The following is a 17,019-nucleotide window of genomic DNA, read 5'->3' on the forward strand; positions in this document are numbered from 1 at the left end:
TCTAAAACTGTGGACTTTAGGGGATCTTTCGGAGTTTGAGTGCGGGTGAAGAAATCTTGGGGATAGGAGAGAAATTCCAATCTGAATCCCTCTGCTATCCCTCCCAAAACCCATTTGTTTTGGGTGACCTTTGACCAAGCCGGGAGAAAGGAAGAGAGTCTTCCCCCAACCTGGAGACTGGCGTCATTGCTGCTTATCTTTTTTATTATCCTGGGATTTAAAAATCAAGCCGCTAGATTTCCTCTGAAACCTATCCCTCTCTTTCCTGCCGTATGGCTTGCCCCTCTGCCTTCTAAAACTCTGCTGGGGTCTACGAAAAAAGGGGGTCTTCTGAGGGACAGGAAATCCTCTTTTTTTTGTCAGAGGCCTTCTCCAGGATGTCATCTAAAGATGACCCAAACAACCTATCGCCCTCACACGGAAGGGCACAGAGTCTGGCCTTAGATCCCTGGTCACCCTTCCAGGATCTAAGCCAAATAGCTCTTCTAGCCGCGTTTGTCATAGCAGAGGCTCTGGCGGAAAAGCGCATCACATCAGTGGATGCATCCGTTAAAAAATCTGCCGCTTTTGAGAAGGTGGGGAGAGAAGCTAAGAGCTCTTCTCTAGGCCTTTTTTCTTTAAGGTGTGTCTCTAGCTGGTCAATCCATAGTCTCAGAAACCGGGATACCCAAGTGGCTGCAACTGCCAGTCTGAGACAGGTAGCCGACGTCTCCCAAGCCCGTTTTAGATATATGTCCGCTTTTTTATCTAACGGGTCAGAAAGACAACCTAAATCATCAAAGGGGAGGGCAGACTTCTTTGCTATCTTGGCGACTGGTGCATCTACCGTAGGGGCCCTATCCCAGCTTGAGGACACCTTTTCTTCATAAGGATATTTCCTTTTCACAGAGGAGGGTATGAAGAATTTTCTGTCAGGATTTTTCCACTCTCTTTTAATAATCGCCTGCATGCTTTCATGCATAGAAAAAACCCTATGCTTCTTAGGGCCTAATGCCTGGAAGGCCTGGTCCGCAACCGATCTGGTCTGCTTAATGTCTTCCAACTGCATAGTTGCTCTGACCGCTTTTAGTAATGGCTGCGTATCCTCAGGGGAAAAGAAGGACTTTCCTGAATATTCGTCGTCCGAGGAGTCCGAATTACTGGAACCTAACTGCCCGGGTTCTCTGGCTTCACTGTCGGACGAGTCCATTTCTATACTGTCATACTCTGTGGCTTTATCCGGGGACCTGGCACGGCCTTTACTGAATGCCTTGAAGGATGCCTTGATTAAAGACTTCATAGATCTAGTAAGGGTCTGGGACTGTTCCGCTACAAGTTTATCTATACATGCTGAGCACAAAGGTTTCTGATAGGATGCAGATAGGGTCGTTTTACAATCCGCACACTCTTTGTGTTTTGTCTTGGAAGACGACTTTTTAGGTGGCTTTGGGATCTAAGATAGAAACACCTTATTAGTAAAAAAAGGAACGTTCTCACCATGATGAATTTTCCTTTCCCCGTCCTTAGGACCAGTACCGGACTTGCAGGCCTCAAGGGATCCAGGGGTTCAGCGCGTCCATCTGTAGGCTCCGATATGCTTGCAAGCTGGATCACTACTTCAGCACAAAAAACTGTGCCCCCGCCGGCTGCCTGCACCTGCTGCCGAATTTATAGTTTAAAAGACGCGCCTCGGCCTCCACTTCCGGGTCCTGCGCATCGGGAGAGAAGCCCCGCCCCCCCCTGACGTCATCAGCCGGCCCTCTGAAGGACGGCCCAGCGCATGCGCATAAGCGCTTAGACGCGCGGGCGCCATCTTGAAACTGGGCATGTCGGCGTGAAGAGCGTGGGGAGCCGCCTGAACGCGGCCACAGCGGCTCCCCGCAGGACCGGTAGCAAGTGCGGGCGCAGGCAGACTTGTGATGAGCGGCTTCTGGCACGGCCACAGAACTACCGCTCCCCAGGGATAGGTCTTCCCACGGCATCACCACAGACCCCCCCCAGCACTGGTGCTTCTTCTTTCTGAGGTATGTCGTGCAGTACTACTGCTGCTTCTCAGGAACTCTTATTCGGAGGACAGGAAACCTGAACTGGTGTTAGGTGGAGGTGTGTCCTTTTTATCTTCTCAGGTTTCCTGTCCTGATGGGAGGTCCTGAGTCGCACTGGGTGCCGTCATGGGTGAGGGGAAAAAAGAAGAACAGCGTGGCCTTACTGGCGCTAGCAGCAGGAGATCAGTAACAGGGTGTCACGGCTGAGGATGGGGGAAATCCTCAGCCGTGTGGAGCCCGGTGATGTTACGGCTGCTTGGCCATGAAGACAGGATTAGGGAGCAGGTCACCTCCTAAAGGCATCCCTAACCTGACCCTGACTCCTAGCTACATGAGCCAACCTTGATGGTAGGAGGGCTCATGCTCCGGAACCTAAAAGTCCCTGCTGGCCCTCAAGATGACCCTCACCTAGGAGCTGAGTAAGACAAGCCCACTCCTCCTAGACACGGAGGAGCAGGAGTCTCAACGGCCAAGCTGCAGGAAAAGGGGAGACATAAACAGCTCTATGGATATGGCAGGTGAACAAGGAGTTCCACCTACCTGCCACAGCCTTGCTGACTGGATCCCTGTGTTAGCAGGGTGCAGATCACAAGCGCATCCCTACACAGGGACCCAGATCCATAGCTGCACAAAATCACATATAAAACATCACACGGACATCACACATAACTGGAAATAACTTAAGCACAATATGGTTATGACATTAAGGTTTATGACCACAGGGGTGGCTCTTACTGGCAGGTAATAAATACATGAGGCTGCTCTCAGCTAAGCATGGCTGAAGCAACCTGAAGGCCTGCAAAAGCAGTGAGGCTTTATAGGCCAAGAAGCCACACCCCACAGTCGGACACACCCAGTGATCACACACACTAGGAAGGGGATTAACCCTTCCAACACCAGGGAAGGGAAAACACCACTTAAAGGGAACGTGCACACAATAACATAAAACACAGTGCACACATCCACACATCACACACAAAACCGCATGCGCAGCGTAGCGAGCTGCATGGCACAGCTCAGCCTGCTACGCTGCCACATACATACTGTTGCCAGCGGCAACCACAGGTGAGGCCAATACCACAGCCCTCACCTGTGATTGAACACCAATGAAAACCGCTGACAACCGCATGCGGTTCAGGAGTCACGGTCATAGCCATGGCCGTGACACAGGGTTAGAGAGTGGGCAAAAACAGCATAGTCTAAACAAATTTATGATCCCTAATTCCCCAGTCTCCAGTTTTTTACAGAAAGAAAAAAGTATAGATATTGAGACACATATTTTGACACAGAAAAATGGGACTGCGGGTATCACGGGAGAACAAGGAGCCCCTGCAGTAGTTGCAAAGATGGACGCAAAAATTATGAAAGATATATTTCATACTGTCTCTAGAATGGAAAATGTAATGGGGAGTATAGTGACACAGATTGGGGCTGTTCAAACTGACGTTAGTGTAATACGCGGTGAGTTGGAGAAAATAAGACAGCGATTACATGAAATGGAAAAAAGGATCCCGTCTCTGGAGCATTCTGTTGAAAAATTAGAGAAGGAGGTTGTATCTCTAAAACAGATAATAAGATGGAACAAAAATTAATAAATCAAGAAGATAGATCGCGAAGAACAAATATAAGATGTGTAGGGATTCCAGAACGGGAAGAAGGGGATAATTGTATAGAATTTATTGAGCGATGAATAAAGAAGAACTGTAAGGAGGGTACCCTCTCTCCCCTGTTCGCTATTGAAAGAGCACATAGGGTCCCCACAAAAAAGAAAGAGGGTTCCTGGGGATTAACCTAGACACATGCGGGTGAAATGTTTACTTTCCAAAGGATCGAGATACAATATTGTCTGACGCTAGAACCTCTGAAAAATACCAGATACATGGTGTAAAGATAAGACTGTTTCCAAATTATTCAGCAGATACTAACGCACGCAGTAAGGAGTTTATAATTGTAAAAAAGAGACTGAGGGATGCAGGCCTGAAGTATAGTTTGCTCTTTCCTGCAAAAGCTAAAGGTGGAATATAAACGAAGGGTTGAGTTCTTTCAGACTCCTATAGAAGCTAATGAATGGGCGGATAGGATGGGTTTCTGAGGGGGTGGGGTAGGAGGGGGAACAAGGAGCCATTATGCTAATTAATGGAGCTGCCTCGACTGCTGACCAGCAGAGGGGGGAGCTATTCAGAAGGGAGGGGGGGTGGTATCTTGGAGAAGAGAGAGAGGTGTTTTTTTTTTTTTTCTTCCCTCTCTGCTAGATGATTAAGATTATTTCGTTAAATGTGAGAGGTTTGCGAGAGAGAGTAAAGAGATACGCTATCCTTGAGTGGATGAAGGGGTTTTTGACAGCCATCGTTTGCCTCCAAGAGACACACTTAGTTAAAGAATCGTTAAGGTGGTTGGAGAAGAGATGGATAGTGGAAGGATACCATTCGGTATACACTACTTATTCTAGAGGGGTCTCAATTTTGATACATAATAAGATTAAATTTGAGTGTGTTGCATACGAGGCGGACGACTGTGGTAGGTACCTCTTCTTACAATGTAACATAGAAGGGGTTAAAATGGTAATCGCAAATATATATATATTCCACCACCATATAAGCCAGATGTGCTGTATGAGTTGCATAGATTTATGTTGAATAGACAAGAATGTATAATGATTGCGATAGGAGATTATAATGCTGTAATGGATCCACTCAGGGATAGAATGTCTGGCAGAGGGGGAAGAATACAAAATGTAGATTTGTTTAAACTGGCCTTGGAGTTTAACTGGACTGATGTCTGGCGCTATTTAAACCCGGAGGAAACCATGTGATTCTTGTTATTCTAAATCACATCAAACATGGTCAAGAATAAACATGGTTTTGGGAAATAAAAACTTAATGTCCCAAAATAGGATTAAGATAAAGTATTTGCCTATGGCCTTTCCGATCATAGTGCTGTGGTAATGGAATTGGACTTGAATAGAAAACAAAATTTGCCAATGTTTAAGTTCAATCCTCATTGGTTATCATTAATCCCAGATATAGAAAGTACATTGGTGGAGTTAAAAAAAAAAAATAATTCCAGGAGAATAATAACTCTGTTAATAAATTGATAGTCTGGGATACCGCCAAGGCATATCTAAGAGGACTTCTGTTTAAAAAGGTGAATCACTGGGAAACTAAATGGAATTTAGTGGAAAAAAACTTAGAAGAAGCAAGATTAGCATGTATAATGAATCCTACTGGAAATAACAAGAAAAAATGGGAAGAGGAACATGAAAAACTAAATACATATCAGATAGAGAGAACCAGAAAAGAATTGTTCTTCCAAGGGTTTCGGTTAGCCTCAGAGGGAGAAAAGTTTGGGAAAATTTTAGTAGGTATAGTAAAAAACCAAAGAGAGAAATCATGGATAGGGGCGATTAGAGATAATAGGGATGTAATAGTCAGTTCACCTGAAGGAATTAAAGTCTTTGTGAATTACTTTCAGGAACTTTATAAGTCTAGGGTACAATATCCCAAAAAAAGATCTTGATCAATATTTAGATCAGATTGGCCTGAGAGAGAGATATCTAGGTCCCAAAAGGAATATCTGGAAAAAAAAAAAATCCATTTTAGAAATAGAAGAGGTTTTGGGTGCGGTGAAACCTGTAAAAACACCAGGGTGTGATGGACTCCCTTTTGAAATATATAAGACCTTTGCGCAGGTGTTAATACCAGAATTAAGAGTGACACTGTGTGAGGCCCAAAAAATAGGTGATTTACCAGACTCAATGAAAGAAGCAATTATTACATTGATTCCAAAACAGGGTAAAGGACAACTAGACCCTGGTTCATATAGACCAATATCCCTGTTAAATACGGACGTTAAAATTCTGGCAAAGGTTTTGGCAGGTAGGCTTTCTAAGGTGATTAAAGGTATAGTTCATGAAGATCAGACAGGTTTTATACCCGGAAGAACGATATACTCAAATATAAGAAGGCTGTACCTCAATATTGAAGCTAATAAAATAGAAACCGAGAAAGCTATACTCTCATTGGATGCTCAAAAGGCATTTGATTGTATCGAGTGGGAGTATTTATGGGCAGTTCTGAAAAGGGTTGGTATAGGGGAGGGATTTATAAGACGGATTCAACTTATATACTCTAAGCCGAGGTCTAGGGTGATGGTGGATGGGAGCTTGTCCCTGCCTTTCTCCCTCTATAGGGGCACCAGGCAGGGATGCCCTCTCTCCCCATTACTATTTGCTATCGCAATAGAACCCTTGGCATGTAAAATATGAAATGATAGGGAGTTTAAAGGTTTTCCATATGGGGAAGGAAAAGAAAAAATATATATGTATGCCGATGATATTATTATTATTTATGCACAACACTTGGGATAAGTTTAATAGAGTAATAGATACGTATATTTTTTTCTGGTTTAAACATTAATTGGGGGAAATCCCATATGATGTTATTAGGGAACGGGCAATCACAGAATGGCTCAAGGGTGCATGTGCTTGAGAAACACAAAATTTCTAGAAATGTAGAAGAATATGAAAAGTTAAATGTACTCCCCTTAATAAAAGAACTTAGAACTAAAACACATATTTGGAAAAGATTACCGTTGTCAATTCAGGGTCGGGTGAATTTAATAAAAATGATTTTTCTCACAAAAATACTGTACGTTTTACAGAATGCCCCAATGAAGTTGCCGAAGAAATTTTTTCGGTTATTAGATAGTTTAATGGGGATTTTATTTGGAAAGGTGCAAGCCCTAGGTTAAAGAGAGAAGTTATTCAGCTCCCAGTAAGAGAGGGTGGATTAGCAGTCCCTAATTGTTTTTGTATTATTATTTAATAACACAATATAGTCAGATAAAGGGAAGTTTAAATGGTTTAGTGGGTAGGGAAGAATTATTGAAAACGGGTTGGAGAGGGGAAACGAATCACTGGGAACACTGGGGAAAATACCACAGAAAATCGTATATTGAATTTAATGAAATATATATGGGTGGAAGTTAAAAAAACATTAGATATTAAAGGTTATTTGCATTATACTCCTATTTGGAAAAATATCAATTAAAATGAATTGCAAAAGATTAGGTAATATATAGACTGGGATAAAAAGGGGATGAAATATCTAGGTCAAGTATTTGAGGAAGATAAACTGAATGATTTTGGCACCTTGATAAGGGAGTTTGGGATCCCCCAAAAGGATATCTATAAATACTTTCAGCTTAAAAATGCTATGAGGACATCGGTGAACTTAAATAAATATAGAAGGGAACAATCAGATAGAATACATAAATTTACTAATGGAGGAGAAAAAGAGGAACAACGGCAAAAAGATATGGGATTTTGATGGAAGGAAAAAAAAAACGGATTACAATACTTGCTAGAGGAAAATGGGAAAAAGAGCTTCCATCTTTTACAGAAGAAAAATGGAATGATGCTCTTAGAAGTTATACTATGGTGTCGGTGTCATGGTCTTACCTGCTTGCTGCTCTCCTTCGTTTGACATGTGCTGGCGGCCATCTTGGGTCCTGGGTTTCTTGTAGCCTTCCACCCTGCGGCTCCTCCTTCCCCTGGGAGGAGCTGGATGCCTAGCTCATAGATATAGGAGGTCTGTGGCTTCAGTTCCTTGCTTGGTCCTCTTGTGTTCACATGCTTCTAAGACTGCTGCTGCTTCTGGTTCCTGATCCTGGCTTCGTCTGACTACCCTGCTGGTTCCTGATCCTGGCTTCGTCTGACTACCCTGCTGGTTCCTGATCCTGGCTTCGTCTGACTACCCTGCTGGTTCCTGATCCTGGCTTCGTCTGACTACCCTTCTGGTTCCTGACCTCTGGCTTCGCAAAGACTCTGCTCGGTTTCACCATCCGTTTGGACTTTTGCTTTACAGCTTTATTTTCAATAAAGCCTTCTTATTTTCACTCATCTCTTGTTGTACGTCTGGTTCATGGTTCCGTGACATTAGGACCAAGCCATGAATTCTGACGGTACAGGGCCATCCTCGCTACCCACGCTGGTTGCCAGACTTGATCAGCAGGATCACCTGTTGGGTCGGTTCGCTGTGGCGTTGCAAACCCTGCTTGAACGCACGGCTCATTTCGCTCCCGTTGCCGATGGGTCGGTTGTCGCTCCTGGGCTCGCTCCTACTGCCGCTCCGGTTGTTGCGCCAGAGTCTACCCCGACACCTGTTGTTGCGCCTGCGGTGTTTCGGGGTATGACCGGTTCTGCCCCTCTTCCACAGCGCTTTGGGGGAGAGCCAACTCAGTGCCGAGGTTTCCTTAACCAGGTGGGCATTTATTTTGAGTTGCTGCCACATGCCTTTCCCACTGAGAGATCAAAGGTGGGCTTCTTGATCTCGCTGCTCTCGGACAAGGCCTTGGTCTGGGCCAGCCCTTTATGGGAGAACAACAATCCGGTGGTTGCCGAGTTTTCCGGTTTTGTTGCTTCTCTTCGGAAGGTATTCGATGTGCCGGCTCGTGCTGCCTCTGCTGCGAAGCTCCTTATGTCCATCAGACAGGGTTCACGATCCGTAGCTGAATACGCCATTGAGTTTCGTACCCTGGCAGCAGAGGTGGGCTGGAATAATGAGGCTCTGGTCGCTGCTTTCTCTCATGGTCTCTCGGATGCCTTGAAGGATGAGGTTGCAGCTAAGGACCTACCAGTTGAGCTCGAGTCTCTTATTTCTTTCCTGATTTTGATTGACACCAGACTCAGGGAGAGACCTTCCTTTAAGGAGAACCTGCGGAGGTCTTCTAACAGATTGGTGCCTACGTTTGCTGTCCCACCCGTGCCTCCCTCTCCTCCCACGCCTCCTGGGGATGACTTGTCTGGGGGTGAACCCATGCAGCTGGGGTTTGCTCGCCTGTCCGAGGGGGAGAGGGCACTCCGGAGACGCGAGGGCCGATGCATGTACTGTGGTCTCGGTGGGCATTTTCGGTTGGCATGTCCGAACCGTCCGGGAAACGCTCGTACCCTGAGATCCTGTCGGGGGCAGATCTTGGGTGGAGTCTCCTCGTCCCCGGTTTCCCGTGTTGACAAACCACTGATCACTGTTGTCCTCTCCTGGGTCGGGGGCTCGGTTACGACCCAGGCGTTGGTGGACTCTGGTGCTGGTGGTTTGTTCATTGATAGTGTGTTCGCTGCCGCCAATTCCATTCCTCTGCAGGCTCGAGGTTCCCCACTGGCTCTTGAGGCGATAGACGGCAGACCCCTTCTGCCGCCACACGTGACTCATGAGACCCTTCCAGTGGGGATAGCCATTGGTGCCGTTCACAGAGAGTCGGTCTGCCTCCAGGTTATTTCGTCTCCACACTACTCGGTGGTCTTGGGGTACCCCTGGCTCCAGAAGCATAATCCGACTTTCGATTGGAGATCGGTCGAGATCCTCTCGTGGTCACCGCAGTGTGGGGCTAGTTGCATCCATGGGTCTGTCAAGTTGCTGTGTACTTCCTCGGACTCTCTGTTGCCTCCTGAATACGAGGAGTACCGGGATGTATTCGATAAGGTGCGCGCGGTTGCCCTACCTCCGCACCGCCCATACGATTGTGCCATAGAGTTACAATCTGGTGCCGTTCCTCCTCGTGGCAAAGTCTATCCACTGTCGGTAGCGGAGAATGAGGCCATGGAGGAGTACGTGAAGGAGGCGCTTTCACGCGGACACATTCGCAAATCTTCGTCCCCGGCAGGGGCTGGATTTTTCTTTGTGAAAAAGAAGGGCGGTGAGTTGAGGCCTTGCATCGATTACAGGGGTCTCAATCGCATCACGATCAAGAACGCTTACCCGATACCCTTGATTTCCGAGCTGTTCGATCGCCTTAAAGGGGCCACGGTCTTTACCAAACTCGACCTGAGGGCGGCATATAACCTGGTAAGGATCAAGGCGGGCGATGAGTGGAAGACCGCGTTTAACACCAGGACCGGTCATTACGAATCCTTGGTTATGCCCTTTGGGTTGTGCAATGCGCCCGCAGTCTTTCAGGAATTCATCAACGATGTTTTCCGTGACCTGTTGCAGCAGTGTGTGGTAGTCTATTTGGATGACATCTTGGTATATTCTGAATCCATGGAGGCCCACATTCTGGATGTCAGACGAGTGTTGCAACGGTTACGAGAGAACAAGCTGTTCGGTAAGCTTGAGAAATGCGAATTTCACCGATCCCAGGTAACCTTCTTAGGTTACATCATTTCCGCTGAGGGGTTCTCCATGGATCCTGAGAAGGTTTCGGCTGTCTTACAGTGGCCCCAGCCCAGTGGTCTTCGTTCCCTGCAGCGCTTTTTGGGCTTCGCCAATTATTATCGGAAGTTCATCAGGGACTTTTCCATGCTGGCCAAGCCTCTCACGGATCTGACCAGGAAGGGCAGTAATTCCCAGGTCTGGCCGCTCGAGGCCATCCGAGCTTTTGAGGCCCTAAAGTCCGCCTTTGTGTCGGCTCCGATTCTGTCGCATCCCAACCCTGGGTTGCCCTTTGTCCTCGAGGTGGACGCGTCTGAGACGGGAGTAGGCGCCCTTCTGTCTCAGCGTAGAACACCAGAGGGTCCTCTGCTTCCTTGTGGGTTTTACTCCCGGAAACTGTCTTCCGCGGAGTGCAACTATCAGATTGGTGACAGGGAGTTATTGGCCATCGTGCAGGCCCTTAAAGAATGGAGGCACTTGCTCGAGGGTTCGGTGGTTCCGGTTCTCATCCTGACGGACCACAAGAATCTGACCTACCTTTCTGAGGCCAAGAGATTGACACCACGTCAGGCCAGATGGGCTCTGTCCTTGTCACGTTTTAATTACGTGGTCTCCTACCTACCCGGTTCCAAGAACATCAGGGCGGATGCCTTATCACGGCAGTACTCCGAGCTGTCCAGGGAGGAGTCGATTCCGACTTCGGTCATACCTCCGAATCAGATCCTGGCCGCCATTCGCACCAGCCTGACCTCTCCCCTGGGTGAGCAGATTTTGGCGGCTCAATCTGGTGCTCCCTCTGGGAGACCCAACGGCAGATGTTTTGTGCCTGAGGAGTTGCGCACTCGGTTGTTGCGAACCTACCATAACTCCAAGACCGCGGGGCATCCTGGAAAGAATCAGCTGTCCTGGGCTGTTTCACGTCTGTTCTGGTGGCCTTCCCTACGTTCCGACATCGCCGCATATGTAGCGGCATGCTCCGTTTGTGCCCAGAGTAAGTCCCCTCGGCACCTTCCGTTGGGCCTTCTGCAACCCATAGCCACCGGGGAGCGCCCATGGTCACACCTGGGGATGGATTTCATTGTGGACCTCCCTGCATCCCGAGGCCATACGGTCATTCTCATGATTGTGGATCGGTTTTCCAAAATGTGCCACTGTGTTCCTCTCAAGAAGTTACCCTCTGCACAAGAGTTGGCCACGATTTTTGCCAGGGAGGTCTTCCGGTTGCACGGTTTGCCCAAGGAGATTGTGTCGGATCGGGGGAGTCAGTTTGTGTCCAGGTTCTGGCGCGCCTTTTGCTCCCAGTTGGGGATTCATCTCTCCTTCTCCTCGGCCTACCACCCTCAGTCCAATGGGGCCGCAGAACGATCCAATCAGGCCTTGGAGCAATTCCTTCGTTGCTATGTCTCCGATCACCAAGACAATTGGGTTGACCTCCTGCCTTGGGCTGAGTTTGCCAGGAACACGGCGGTGAACTCTTCCTCTGGGACGTCTCCCTTCATGGCCAATTATGGGTTCCAACCTGCCGTGTTACCGGAGGTATTCTCTCCCCAGGATATTCCGGCTGTGGAGGATCACCTTTCCGTCCTACGTGCTTCTTGGGTACAGATCCAGAAGTCCCTTGAGGTCTCTGCGCAGCGCCAGAGATTCCAGGCTGATCGCAGACGAGCGCCTGCTCCTTCCTACCAGGTCGGAGACCGTGTATGGTTGTCCACCCGCAACCTCAACCTTCGAGTGTCCACTCCCAAGCTGGCGCCTCGCTTTGTTGGTCCCTTCCGAGTGCTTCGCAGGGTAAACCCGGTAGCCTATGCCCTTGCGCTTCCTCCTGGCATGCGGATCTCCAACGTGTTTCATGTCTCCCTGTTGAAGCCACTGGTGTGTAATCGTTTCACTTCCTCGGTTCCTCGGCCTCGTCCGGTCCAAGTGGGCAATCGTGAGGAATATGAGGTGAGCAATATCCTGGACTCACGCCTGGTCCGCGGTCGGTTGCAGTTTTTGGTCCATTGGCGTGGTTATGGTCCAGAGGAGCGTTCCTGGGTTCCCTCCGCAGATGTCCATGCTTCTGCCTTGCTCCGAGCCTTCCACGCACGCTTCCCTCAGAAACCGTTTTGTGCTCCGCGGAGGAGGGGCCCTTGAGGGGGAGGTACTGTCATGGTCTTACCTGCTTGCTGCTCTCCTTCGTTTGACATGTGCTGGCGGCCATCTTGGGTCCTGGGTTTCTTGTAGCCTTCCACCCTGCGGCTCCTCCTTCCCCTGGGAGGAGCTGGATGCCTAGCTCATAGATATAGGAGGTCTGTGGCTTCAGTTCCTTGCTTGGTCCTCTTGTGTTCACATGCTTCTAAGACTGCTGCTGCTTCTGGTTCCTGATCCTGGCTTCGTCTGACTACCCTGCTGGTTCCTGATCCTGGCTTCGTCTGACTACCCTGCTGGTTCCTGATCCTGGCTTCGTCTGACTACCCTGCTGGTTCCTGATCCTGGCTTCGTCTGACTACCCTTCTGGTTCCTGACCTCTGGCTTCGCAAAGACTCTGCTCGGTTTCACCATCCGTTTGGACTTTTGCTTTACAGCTTTATTTTCAATAAAGCCTTCTTATTTTCACTCATCTCTTGTTGTACGTCTGGTTCATGGTTCCGTGACAGTCGGAAAGGGGTTCATATAAGATCTCTCCACTTTTTATAGTTCATAGGCTACACCGATCTCCTTGGGTGGTAAAGAGAATGGGTGTGAGAACTTCTGATAAGTGCCCAAAATGTAGGGGAGAGAAGGCGGATCTTATACATTGTTTTTGGAGATGCCCTAAACTTTTTAGGTATTGGAAAGAAATAGAGATTGTATTAGTATTTCTGGGTGTTCAAGTTTTTGAAGACCCAGTAGTTTGTATATTAGGGGCTATAGAACATCTTAAACTAAATAAAGAAATACGATTAGTTTTAGGTAAAGTATTATTTCAAGCCAGACTTCTCATACTCCGGAAATGGGTAAATCGAGATCCTCCTACAGTGGGACAGTGGCAAGAATCAGTCGCTAATTTGATTAAATTGGAACGGGTCTCAGAGATATAGTGAGAGAGCAGGAAAAAAATTGATAAAATATGGAAAAAATGGCTGAACTAGGGCCGGATATGTGTGTTTTTTTTTTTTTTAATTCTCTCTCTCTTTCTCCAAAGGATGGGGGGTGGGTATTTGCGGTAAGATGTTATTATATTACTGATTTATGTAATATGGATTTTTGGAATTTTCTGATTTTGTATATGTTTTTTGTATAACTGAAATAAAATAATTTATAAAAATTTTTTTTAAAGGGAACCTGTCACCGGGATTTTGTATATAGAGCAGAGCACATGGGTAAAAATCATTTATATAAATAATCAAGCTAATAAAAAAAAATATTAAAATGAACGTGCAGATGCGTATTAAATAACTCACTTCACACGGGGAGATGAGCTTTATCCCATAGACTATCTCCCCGTGTGAAGTGAGTTATTTAATACGCATCTGCACGTTCAATTTATTATTGTTTTTATTAGCTTGATTATTTATATAAATGATTTTACCCTAATGTCTAGCAATAATTGATGGTCTATGACTGGGTATGTGGATCCAGATATAGATCTGATCATAGAGAACCTCCAACTTAATTAGATTTTAGGTATTTTCTTTTATCTCTATCATTACCTCAACTTTTGGATTTCTATTGCATGGACCTCAACTTTTATACTTTATGGTCATTGTAGACCCACGGATCTAGAATATTAATCTGGCCTAAGTATTATTTGTGGATGGTGCCCATGCGGTGGTTAGGCCCCTTTTGTTTCCCCAGTATTTTTAAACTAATACTTTGTTGAAGAACATTTTAATTTTATTACAGCACTCAGTCTTTTTGGGTATGAGTCTATCAGCATGGCACATTTTGATTTAGCAAGATTTGCCCACTCTTCTTTGCAAAAACACTCCAAATCTGTCAGATTGTGAGGGTATCTCCTGTGCACAGCCCTCTTCAGATCACCTCACAGATTTCCAATCAGATTCAGGTCTGGGCTGTGGCTGGGACATTCCAAAACTTTAATCTTCTTCTGGTGAAGCCATTCCTTTGTTGATTTGGATGTATTCTTTGGGTCGTTGTCATGCTGAAAGATGAAGTTCCTCTTCATGTTCGACTTTCTAGCAGAAGCCTGAAGGCTTTGTGCCAATATTGACTAGTATTTGGAACTGCTCATAATTCCCTCTAGCTTAACTAAGGCCCCAGTTCCAGCTGAAGAAAAACAACCCCAAAGCATGATGCTGCCACCACCATGCTTCACTGTGGGTATGGTGTTCTTTTAGTGATGTGCAGTGTTGTTTTTGCGACATACATATCTTTTGGAATTCTGGCCAAAAGGTTTAACCTTGGTTTCATCAGACCAAAACACCTTTTCCCACATGCTTTTGGGAGACTTCAGATGTGTCTTTGCAAAATGTAGCCTGACTTGGATGTTTTTCTTCATAAGAAAAGGCTTTAGTCTTGCCACTCTACCCCATAGCCCAGACATATGAAGAATACAGGAGACTTGTCAAATGTACCACACAGCCAGTACTTGCCAGATATTCCTGCAGCTCCTCTAATGTTGCTTTAGGCCACTTGGTAGCCTCCCAGACCAGTTTTCTTCTCTTTTCATCAAGGAGGGACGTCCAGTTCTTGGTAATGTCTCTGTTGTGCCACATTTTCTCCACTTGATGACTGTCTTCACTGTGTTCCATGGTATATCTAATGCCTTGGAAATTATTTTGTACCCTTCTCCTGACTGATACCTTTTAACAATGAGATCCCTCTGATGCTTTGGAAGCTCTGTGGACCATGGCTTTTGCTGTGGGATGTGACTAGGAAAGTTAAGGAAAGACCAACTAGAGCAGCTGAACTTTATTTGGGGTTAATCAGAAGCACTTTAAATGATGGCAGGTGTATGCTGACTCCTATTTAACATGATTTCTTAATTCTGAACACATCTACATCCCCAGTTATAAGAGGGTGTGCACACTTATGCAACCACATTATTTTATTTTTTTTAGTTTTCCCTCCACCTAAAAGATTTCAGTTTGTTTTTCAATTGAGTGGTACAGTTTATAGGTCACATTAAAAGGTGGAAAAAGTTCTGAAATGATTTATCTTTGTCTCATTTTTTTTCAGCACAGAAACCTGACTTTTTATATCCACTGTGTGTGTGTGTAATATATATATATATATATATATATATATATATATACATACACACACACATACACACATATATATATATATATATATATATCTACACACATATACACACACACACACACAGTATATATTATATTCCTCCTGATAAAGCTTTACAACTAGACTTTGTGTTGAATTTGTGATTGATTTTAAATATTGATTATTGAGTGCATAAACTTTCAGACTTAGTACCACTAATGCTTTGATTGCATTGCATTAGTATGTTTCAATGTATGAAAACCAGCCTTTCAAAAAAGTTTTTTTTCAACACTTTTTTGGACCAACTGTTAGGTTAAAGCAAGCTTTGTTCAACGAACCATGATACATTAATTGCTACAGACACTGCAATTAAAGAAACTTCACTACTGCCCTTCCAGAACAACCTTTGACACAGTTATGTCTCATTTTATCAGTGCAAGGGGTTGTTGAATGCTAGCATATTGATGATCTTTTCTCAGGATAGGTACTCAAGATTAGTGATGGACGATCGGCCGGGACGGTTCGCCCAAAGCGATCACGCAAACGTGATCAAATGTTCGAACCACAAGTTTTTTGGCGGGCCCCATTCACTTTAATGGCAGGCGAACCTGAAAAACTTTCAGCTCATATTTTTAGCCAACAAATACTTAGTAGAAGTGCACAAATAGTCCTGCAACATGGACAGTGACATACTAGAGGGGAACTATGACAAAAATAAAAAATAAAAAAATATGTATCTTAATCAGGGGACATTTTTATGCATCTTAAAAAGGGAAATTCTTTGAAATGTGCCCTGTTGAAGCCTAGAAATAATTTTATTTTCGGCCACAGGAATTAGGCATTCACCTGACATAAAAGAAAGTCTGATTATGTGGCTCGAGGTACATTATGCGGTCAATGGATAAAAATCTTACTGTAGGCCTCTGGACTTAGGCATTCACCAGATAGAAATGATCAAGTGATAATGTGGCTGGAGGTATATTACACGATCAATGGATATAAATTTTACTGCAGGCCAGTACAAATACATGTTAAATACATATGTTTAAAAGAACCAAAAATATATAAAATTGGATAACGAAATCCAATCTCTTGAAAAAAAAAAATAATAAAGATAATACTTGATATTCGATAACACGTGGTCGTCACTGGTGTTGAATTCCTCTGAGGCTACAACAATTATTCATTTACCGTACAGAAAAGAACAAGTAAGTATGTGGCTGGAGGTAGATTACACGGTCATTGGATATCAGATTTACAGCACACCAGTGGACTACAGGCTCCAAAAATTATGCATTCAACAGAAAGAAAAGAACAAGTAAGTATGTAGCTGGATGTAAATGACACAGTCATTGGATATCAATTTTATAGCAGGCTAGTGGACTACATGCCCCAAAAATAATGCATTTACCGTACAGAAAGGAACAAGTAAGTATGTGACTGGAGGTAGACTACACGGTCATTGGCTATCAATTTTACTGCAGGCCAGTGTATTACAGGCCCCAAAAATTATGCTTTCACTATACAGAAAAGATCAAGTGATTATGTGGCTGGACATATATTAGACGGTCAATGGATATCAATATTACTGAAGGCCAGTACAGGTCAAATACATATGTTTAAAAGAACTAAAAAATATAAAA

The sequence above is a fragment of the Bufo bufo genome, chromosome 3 (genome assembly GCF_905171765.1).
Source record: "Bufo bufo chromosome 3, aBufBuf1.1, whole genome shotgun sequence".
Taxonomy (NCBI): domain Eukaryota; kingdom Metazoa; phylum Chordata; class Amphibia; order Anura; family Bufonidae; genus Bufo; species Bufo bufo.